Consider the following 9310-nt stretch of genomic DNA (forward strand, 5'->3'; position numbering starts at 1 on the left):
CTTCCTGTCTTTGAGCATAATGTGGCTTCTGTAGTGTTCTGTGCTGTGCGTTACAGGCCTCCAATTTTTTACTCTATTGCAGCAAGAGAATTGACCAGTGGCATAGTTCAGTTTTCTACCTACTAAAGTTTCACATCAGCCCTGGAACTCCTTTAAATTAATTTTCTTAAGCTATTAAGACTCTACTATGATGATTATGCTGCAATGTGCTGCTTGGAGCTTGCTCTCACCCATCATTGCAGATGTGATAGTAGTAACCTAAGCCCTCAAACTCTGTCAACTTTGCCATATCTTGCTGAGACAGTTGAAATTTATCCCTTCCAAAGTAAAGGTGTGATGGAATGGCTGTACATCCATGTCTCTTCACAGTATGCATGTTCACGACTTACGTACAACAATGGTTTTTTAGTAGCTCCATTACTTAGCTTTTTTGCTTTGGCTCTTTTTGCCTCTTTGCCTTGCCACAATTATTTTTAAAGAGGCTTCAGTTGTGTTTGCACATTCAGAGTAGTGAATATTTTGTAAGGCAGACTTCTCATTTCCCACTCAGTGTTTAGAACTACATCTATCATTGCAGAGATAAGGAATAATTTTCAACAGAAGTTTTCTACTTTCCCTCTTTCATCCTACTGTGGGGTATTTACTTTAGCACAATGTATGTTACATCTTTCCCTAAAGGAGAGAACTAGTAGTTTCGTTGCTGGCTGGTGATACCTGAGCATTGAGTCCCCTGTGGCAGAAAATATTGCGGGTGGTTGCATTGATACAAGGTGCTTGTCAAGCCTTTGCTGCTTGGAAGCAGGAGGCTAGTTATGAAAGTGAGAAAGTAGGCATGCTAATTCAACTTGAGAATTCTAAGCTAGCTCAAGCTTAAACCCAGATGATTTTGTATCAGTGCATATACCTGTAGGAGGATGAATCCTGTTTAGGTTTGCTATAGGGCAGAAAGGGTTTGCAAGTTACTGTGCCTTGTACACTCAACACCGAGAATGGGATGCAAAACTGGAGAAGCCATACAAAAAAATCATGCAGCAAGATCTGTGCTGGCTGTGTGTTGCTGTTATTCATAATGTGGTTCCTTATGATGAGGTAACATCACAGATTTCTTGGCTTTCCTTAAGCCTTCTCTGCAATCATGAAAACAGTTTTAACAGACTTTGCAGAAATAAATTTTAGAGGTTTATGAGCTAGACTTTCTGATATGACTTTAGATATCTCACTGGATTTGAATGCGGCTTGTCTTGCAGTACAGAGGGGAAACAATCAATTTTTATTTCTACAGCTACTCATGTGGCTGCATGTTTAGTGTACCAGGCAATATCAAACTGTCAGATGTACGTCAGCTACCTCCATGACAGAAATGGTGTTGCTCTGCCATCTTATGGCAGAGCTGAAAACAGAACACACTACTGCTTTTCTTTCAATGAAGATTACTTTATGCATATTAACCTGGGGCAGCTTGAAGAACAAATATGAATGCAGTTGACTCTGCTATTGGTTGTATTTTAATTATAAATAAAGGAAATATCCCATCGTTGTTCAGTAATCGTGTTTGGCTTAGCTTTCTCCATCTCGCTGAAATTGCTTTCTCGTTGGGGGCTGACTTGGCTTGTGCTTTCTACACTCTTACATCACTCTGCTGATACGAGATAGTAGACAGAACGCTAAGTTCTGTTTTTAACTTTGTTGCAGACTTCCTCTCTGGCTTTCTTTGTATTTCCATTTCCATATTTAAAAGTGGGGACTGTGCATCTTGCAGTCTTTCACGAAGAAACCCAAAACCCACTACCCTGATTTCAGCCTGGAAAATAACCCCCAAAGATTTTTAAATCCACCTTTCTACAGTTTTGGCACAATATAAATAGCTCTATGAGCATGATACTTTATCACTGTTCTCTTTTCTGACTTGACCTCTCAGTCTAAACCGGGAGCTGAGGGCTGTGAACCTGCTCTCTAATTCTCCCTATGCTGATTGCATTTTCCCCTGGGTCCTGAAAATAAAGTTATTTAGCCGTGGAGACCAAGCCTGGCCAAGAGCAAACAGACCGTGGTTACTTGCCAGTTTCTGTAACAGTGGAAGCTGGTCTCTGTTGACTGATCAAGAGCAAACACATGGATTACTTTTGGACTTCCTTCTCCTGGACTTTTAAACTGGTTTGACAAATCATTCATCTCTAATCGCCTACCATTTGGACTCCGTTCTGTCTCCTCGTAAGGCAGTGGTACCCTCTGTGGAACAGGCTGTGCAACAGTACCAAGAGTTTTGGACTTCCAGTGCTACGGGCACCTGGAGTGCTTTTCTTTTATGTCCTGTTCTTGATGTGAAATCCAAACACTGTATTGGCAGCACGGCCGTGCTAACATAATACTTTTTTATCTTTGATATGTTTCTGAAAAAGCATGCAAGACTTCATGTCACTGCTGTTTGCCTGAGATGGCATATTCATGTATTTTGATCATATTTTTAAAGTACTGTAAAACTGTAAATGTTTTTCCCATGTTAAAATCAGCCATTAAAATGTACTCACTCTGGTCTCCAAAAATCAAGTAATTTGCTGGATTTATTTTGGACCATGTCTGTTATGCATCGATTTAATAAGAGATGTGCAGCTGGTTCAGTGTAACTATTCTGAATGTCTTCTGTGTAGCAGGCAAATTTTCTTTTTATACCTTGCTCTGTTATGATATTTTGAACCTAGTTGGAAGACAGTATATAATCAGAGTTTGGCAAATGTGTATCTGGGGAAAGAGTACCTAAAGCTGGGGGGAGGAGACAGATTAGGGCTATAGTCTCATTGGTACTTGTTTCACACTGGTGACATGGAAGAAGTTGTATGGCCCTTTCTACCTGATGTTACTGTTGCATCTGTCACTTATTGGTATATACCTTATTTATAGTATCAGATATATATATAAAAAAAACCCGCAGTCATCAAAAGGCTATATGGAAGGTGGTTCCTTATGTTCAGGTCTTATGTTCAGGAGTTGTTTGTGTTTCATGATAAAATGCTAAAGCCATCATAGAAATGCTTAATCAGAATGGGTGTTCAGGCCTTGAAAATCTACAAATTACCATTTCCTGGTATGAGGCCCAAAGATGAGAGAAGCAGTAAGCAAAGCACAAGCGGATGCTTGTGTAGGTGAGCTGGAGATTTATTCCTATGAGATGGTCAATATAAACATGTCAAAATTATTCCTATTAAGAGGATGGTGAGAGAACAAGTGATATCTTGTAATAGGCATATATATTTTATTAAGTGGCTTAATTAGTTACACTAGAAAGCATTCAATTCTTCATCATTGGTCATGCTGAGAGAAAAAACTATTTGAAAAAAATTTCTGTCTTCTGGTCTGCAAAGCCTGCTTGATGAATGCTCGTTCAGCCAAATCGTGCCAGATTGCGCCAGCATAATTTCAACTGTCCTCATGGAAGTGTGGTGTGATATAAAAATGCGCTTCTTAACTGGTGTACTTGTCTTGCAGCAGTGAGCTGTATGAGGTATCCTTAGGGCTCTTTGTGCACACAGTACCGACAGTGGGGGGGAGATTAAGGCGGGTGGAGAGAGGGGCGGGGGGACTTGCCTGTCGTCGGTGCACAAAGCAGCTGAGACAGCAGCTGGCAGCGGTGGAGGGCCTGTTTCTCCAGGGCCTTACATTTCATATAGCTGAGGTGCCTGCTGAGTGAGGAGAGCCGGGACATCGCGCCCTTTGTGCTCATAACAACTTCTCTGTGGTACAATGTCTTGTGAGCTCAGGTTCATTGCATTTCAGGCCTTGTTCTTCTGGATGTGAGAGGGTGCTAAATATAGGGTCCGGATACTTGCAGAACAAAGCCAGTAATTGCTAGTATGTTAGCTCAGCATAAAACAGTACAGTTACACGAAATTAATGCTTTAGTGTTCCTCTTTTTTTATTTATGTTTACATTGAGGAGCTGCCACTGTGCTAAAGACTACGTATTTCGTTAGCAACAAAACATTCCTGAGGGAATGCTGTATGTTTGGGAGCTAAGCAACCGGCATACTTCTGACTATTGCTGATTTGCTTAATCCATATGCTAGATTTCCTTAGCGGAGAAGCGTTAGTATCGGTCTTTCCTTACAAAGCTTTTTGAGATACTCAGGTGAAATACTTGAGTTAAGCACAATTTTGTTCTCTTCATTTGTCCTTTCCCAATTAATCAGTTATGCTGTAGATGTAAGGCTGGACTCTATCCAGGGGGAGCTTTGGCCTGTATCTTAACACATTGTGCTTTCCATTACCTACAGTATTTTTGCATTTGTTGACATTGTTCATCTTGTTTGGTTTTGGTTTTGTTTACCTTGAAAGGTAAAATCTCTGTCCGTAAGGAGACTTAACTACAAAAGGGAAATGTACGTCATAGCATTACTCATTGCAGGTGCAAGTAGCTGAGCCTGTATCTACAATTCTCATATACTGGTGAGCTCTGAAAGCAGGAGGAACGGAGCTGTTGTGAAAAGTGGGAAAAGGCCAGCAGGTGTTGTTTCTTTTAGTTCTTTTGGCTAGTATAGTAACTACTGCACTTTGCTTTGCGTGATTAAAAAGCTTAGTGCATTTTCCTCTAAAGTTGCGCTCCTTTTTTGTACAGGAAACTCAAATAGACCTTGATGCATATCCAAAGGTCTGAATTAAAGACCGAATGTTCTGGGAAGCAGTGTCTTGAGGGGTTTATGTGGGTTCTTATTCCATCGACTACTCTTTTGAACATTCTTGCTATTGTACGCTTTGTTCTGAGCCCTGAAAGGTCAACTGAAGAATTTAAGGGGGATGTAGCAAGTTGAAGTAAAAACATTACCAGAAGCCAACCTTTCTTGTTTTACTGCTCCCTCTGAGTCCTTACGTTAGTTAATTAGAAGCAATAAAACATAACTAAATGTCTCTCTGTGAGGCAAGAACACTGGCCCTTTCAGTTATGTGGAGGGCTGTGATGGGAACGTGGTGGTAGCGGGGAGGAAATGTGAAAAGCATGAAGTCTCAGAAAGTAGCCTGCATCCAAGGGAACCTGATGAATTAGGCTAATACTTAGGAGGATGTGGAGTGGACACTATTTGTGCAGGGGTGGTAGCAACTTTCTTGTTTGAACTATGGAGTTACTAGGTAACTGTATCTTTTAACTTTTGCTATGCTGCTAAAAGTCTATAAAGATACTTTGCCCTTTCAGGGACCTTCACATCCTAAGAAAAGGGACTTCATAATCCCCAGAGTGTGATAGTTGATACTTAAATATTGCAGAACATTTAGTTGAGACACGTTTATTAACCATAACTAGACAGGAGATTGTAACAAAGCTTGGAACAGAACTGAAAGCTCTGGGTCTGGTTTTAGGACAATACTGTGTCTAAAACCCAGTCTGGCTGAAGTTTCATGATTGCGTTAAATATTTTAAATTGTAAGTGGAGGCTGCAATCAAAAGGAATGGACTGATCTGTCTACTGCGTGCATTCATTCTTCCTCCTTCGCACTGGCATTAGAGTTCAATTTTTGCATAACGGCTTTGATCAAGCAACCAATCCAGCGACATAAAATAGAAGAGTGTTCAGCTCCCCACACAGCCTGACCAGACCTGAGGCTAGCACAAGGGGAATGGCAGCAACAGGCACTTTCATGGAAGATGGGGCACAGCTGCCTCCTTGGTAGCAGCCTAAACTTGGGCTGGTTTAAAGCTATCACGAACCTGCAAGCACTGTGGGAATACATGTCCGTTTTTTTGATCTCTCGTGAAGCATTTGCCTTGTGTGTTTTCTAACAGTAACTGCTGTCCTTGGTGTAGTAGCAATCAATCATCAGCACTGTTTTTATTAATAGATGGAAATTAAGTAGGTTCAAAACGGTACTGGCTTGAAACTTTTGTCTCTGACCTTTTTATAAGGCCCTTTGGGGCCAGATGGGATCCACCTGAGAGTACTAAGGGAGCTGGCAGAGGAGCTCACCAAGCCAGTCTCCATCATTGTTAACTCCATCCTGGTTAAGAGGGGAGGTTCCAGACAACTGGAAACTAGCAGATGTGATGCCCATCTATGAGAAGGGCCAGAAGGAGGATCCAGGGAACTACAGGCCTGTCAGCCTGACCTCAGTACCAGGTAAGATTATGGAGTGGTTCATCTTGAGTGAGCTCACCAGGCAAGTGCAGGACAGCCAGTGGGTCAGGCCCAGTCAGCATGGCTTCATGAAAAGCAGGCCCTGCCTGACCGACCTGATTTCCTTCTATGACAGGGTGACCCACCTGGTGAATGAGGCAAAGGCTGTGGATGTTGTCTACCTGGACTTTAGCAAAGCCTTTGACACTGTCTCCCACTGCATCCTCCTAGAGAAGCTGGCTGCTCACGACTTGGATGGGTGCACTCTTTGCAGGGTAAAAAACTGTCTGGATGGCCGAGCCCAGAGAGTTGTGATGAATGAAGCTAAATCCAGTTGGCAGCTGGTTATGAGCAGAGTTCCGCAGGTCTCAGTTTTGGGGCCAGTCTTGTTTAATATCTTTATCAATGATCTGGATGAGGGGATTGAATGCACCTTCAGTAAGTTTGCAGCTGACACCAAGTCGTGCAGGAGTGTCAATCTGCTCGAGGGTAGGAAGGCTCTACAGAGGGACCTGGACAGGCTGGATTGATGGGCCAAGGTCAATTCTGTGAGGTTTAACAAGGCTCAATGCTGGGTCCTGCACTTCGGTCACAACAGCCCCATGCAACGCTACAGGCTTGGGGAAGAGTAGCTGGAAAGTTGCCCGGCAGAGAAAGACCCAGGGATGTTGGCTGACAGCCAGCTGAACATGAGCCAGCAGTGTGCCCAGGTGGTCAAGAAGGCCAACGTCATCCTGGCTTGTATCAGGAACAGTGTGGCCAGCAGGAGCAGGGAGGGGATCGTGCCCCTGTACTCGGCACTGGTGAGGCCGCACCTCAAATACTGTGTTCAGTTTTGGGCCCCTCAGTACAAGAAGGACATTGAGGTGCTGGAGCGTGTCCAGAGAAGGGCAACGAAGCTGGTGAGGGGTCTGGAGAGCAGGTCTTGTGAAGAGCAGCTGAGGGAGCTGGGGTTGTTTAGCCTGGAGAAGAGGAGGCTGAGGGGAGACCTTATTGCTCTCTACAACTACCTGAAAGGAGGTTGTAGCGAGGTGGGTGTTGGTCTCTTCTCCCAGGTCACTAGTGATAGGATGAGAGGAAACAGCCTCAAGCTGCATTGGGGAGGTTTAGATTGGATATTAGGGAAAATTTCTTCACTGAAAGAGTGGTCAGACATGGGAACAGGCTGCCCAGAGAGGTGGTGGAGTCATCATAACCTGGACAGGTTCAGAAAACATGTAGACATGGCACTTGAGGACGTGGTTTAGGAGTCATCGTAGTGTTGTGTTGATGGTTGAACTTGATGATCTTAGAGGTCTTTTCCAACCTTAATAATTCTATGATTCTATAAATATTTATTTGCTTCATTTTCAGGCAAATATTTTGCTTCCTATGAAATGACCCAGCCACTTAAAAATCATGGATATTAATATTTCTGGAAGATTAATTGATAGCACTGTGAGCATTATTACTGCAAAAATTTAATTTGCTGATCTTTTTTGCAATGCTTACCCAAACCTAGCTGTAATCCTAAACAACAAAACTAGCTTAACTAGGATTCATGTGGGAATGTTGAGGTGAAATTCTGTGGTTTGTCTTTTGCAGGAGATCAAACAAATTTATTAATGATCTGTACTGATCTAAAAAAAGTACATGAATCCCAGCTGAAGGCATAATGTGGCAGAACAGCAAGGTTCTGCTCTGAGGTGAGACTATATTTGTAGAGAGGGAGAGGGAAAAATATGTTTTCATGAGTTAAAGAGTTATTTAATGTTTTGATTCTAGGAATGGAGAATTTCAAGGAGATGGTTCCCTCAGCTTTTCAATACATTGATCTTTGAAGTAACATGAAGGCTTTGTCTGAAAAAAGTGAATGAAAAGTTAACCTCTCAATGTGTGGGTCGTGGTGGTTTTTTAAACACACTAAAGTTGAAGTGCATTTTATGATGATGGTGTTCAGGGGCTTTTATATGCATCTTAATATCTTCTTTCATTCTGGAGAAATCGTAGGCAATAATGGGCTTATCTTGAGAATTAAACTTTATTTTCTTGATACATCAAACTGGCATAATTTGAATCAAGTCATTGGAATTACAGTAGGCTAAAACTGGTGAAAAGTAAGTTTGTTGGAAAATCAGAATTAATGCAGAACTATCAAAACATAAATACATTTAACCCCTATTAAAAGTAAATCTGCTTTCAGTTAAGAACTACCGTACTCATAAATGTAATACATGAATGACAGGTTTTATGAAGTTTAATATTTCAAGACATTTTATCTTGTTTAAAATATGAAACTCCTAATTTCATTGAGCTAATAGGTTTTCCAGCAGTGACCTTGCAATTGGTTCCGGTGTGATCAGTGACCCTTGAAAGCACAGTTTGTTGTGTTTAAAAAACCCAGAACCAACCCATAACCAACCAAAAAACTACTCCAATTTAAATATGTCTTTTCTACTGATCATCTAACATGTTAATTACTAACCAACATTTACTGTTTGTTTTACCCTCTCCACCCTCTGTCCTTTACTCCTCATTCCCTCTTAAACTTCCCATTGCCACTGGGTGAATACATTTTCCACCTTTCTTCCTCCTCAGACAGGAGGAGCAACACGAAGCAACTTTTCTAGCAAGAATAGAAAGCGATTTTTTACGTCTTGCAGTGTGGCCATTGCAGTCGTCCACTAACCTTCACTGAAAAGCAGCCTGTGTTCCCTCCCACCAGCCCTCCACCCCCTTTAAAAGCCCCTCGAAACCAGAAAAACAGAGCAGCCATTCTATCTACATTCTTTGCTTTGTTTTGGTCTTAAACTTATTTTTTTTGTGTGCATATTTATTTTTTTCATAATCTCATAGGAAGAAGGAGCTAGCATACTGTATGAAGAAGATAGTGTACTAGCATACTAGTATGTTTCTAGCATACTTTGGGGAATAAAATGCTTGTAAATCAAATGCTTAGCAAAAGAAGGGACAGGGCAGCCTGACTAGCATCGATTAGCACCATTAATTTAGGGCTAGGGACTGGCTCTACCTGCTAAAACATGGATGAGGCCTAGATTTCAAGCCCATGGTCATTTTGGACACTTGGTGATTTAATGGCTTTGATCTGCCTTGCTACAAAGGTACGGGATGCTAACAGGATACAAAGCCAGTTCTGCATTGAGATTCGGAGCACATGCGTGGGTGGAGATCAAGTCATAAGATTTGACCTTTACGTTTCTTTGAGGCACGGTG

The sequence above is a fragment of the Phalacrocorax aristotelis genome, chromosome 5 (assembly GCF_949628215.1).
Source record: "Phalacrocorax aristotelis chromosome 5, bGulAri2.1, whole genome shotgun sequence".
Classification (NCBI taxonomy): Eukaryota; Metazoa; Chordata; class Aves; order Suliformes; family Phalacrocoracidae; genus Phalacrocorax; species Phalacrocorax aristotelis.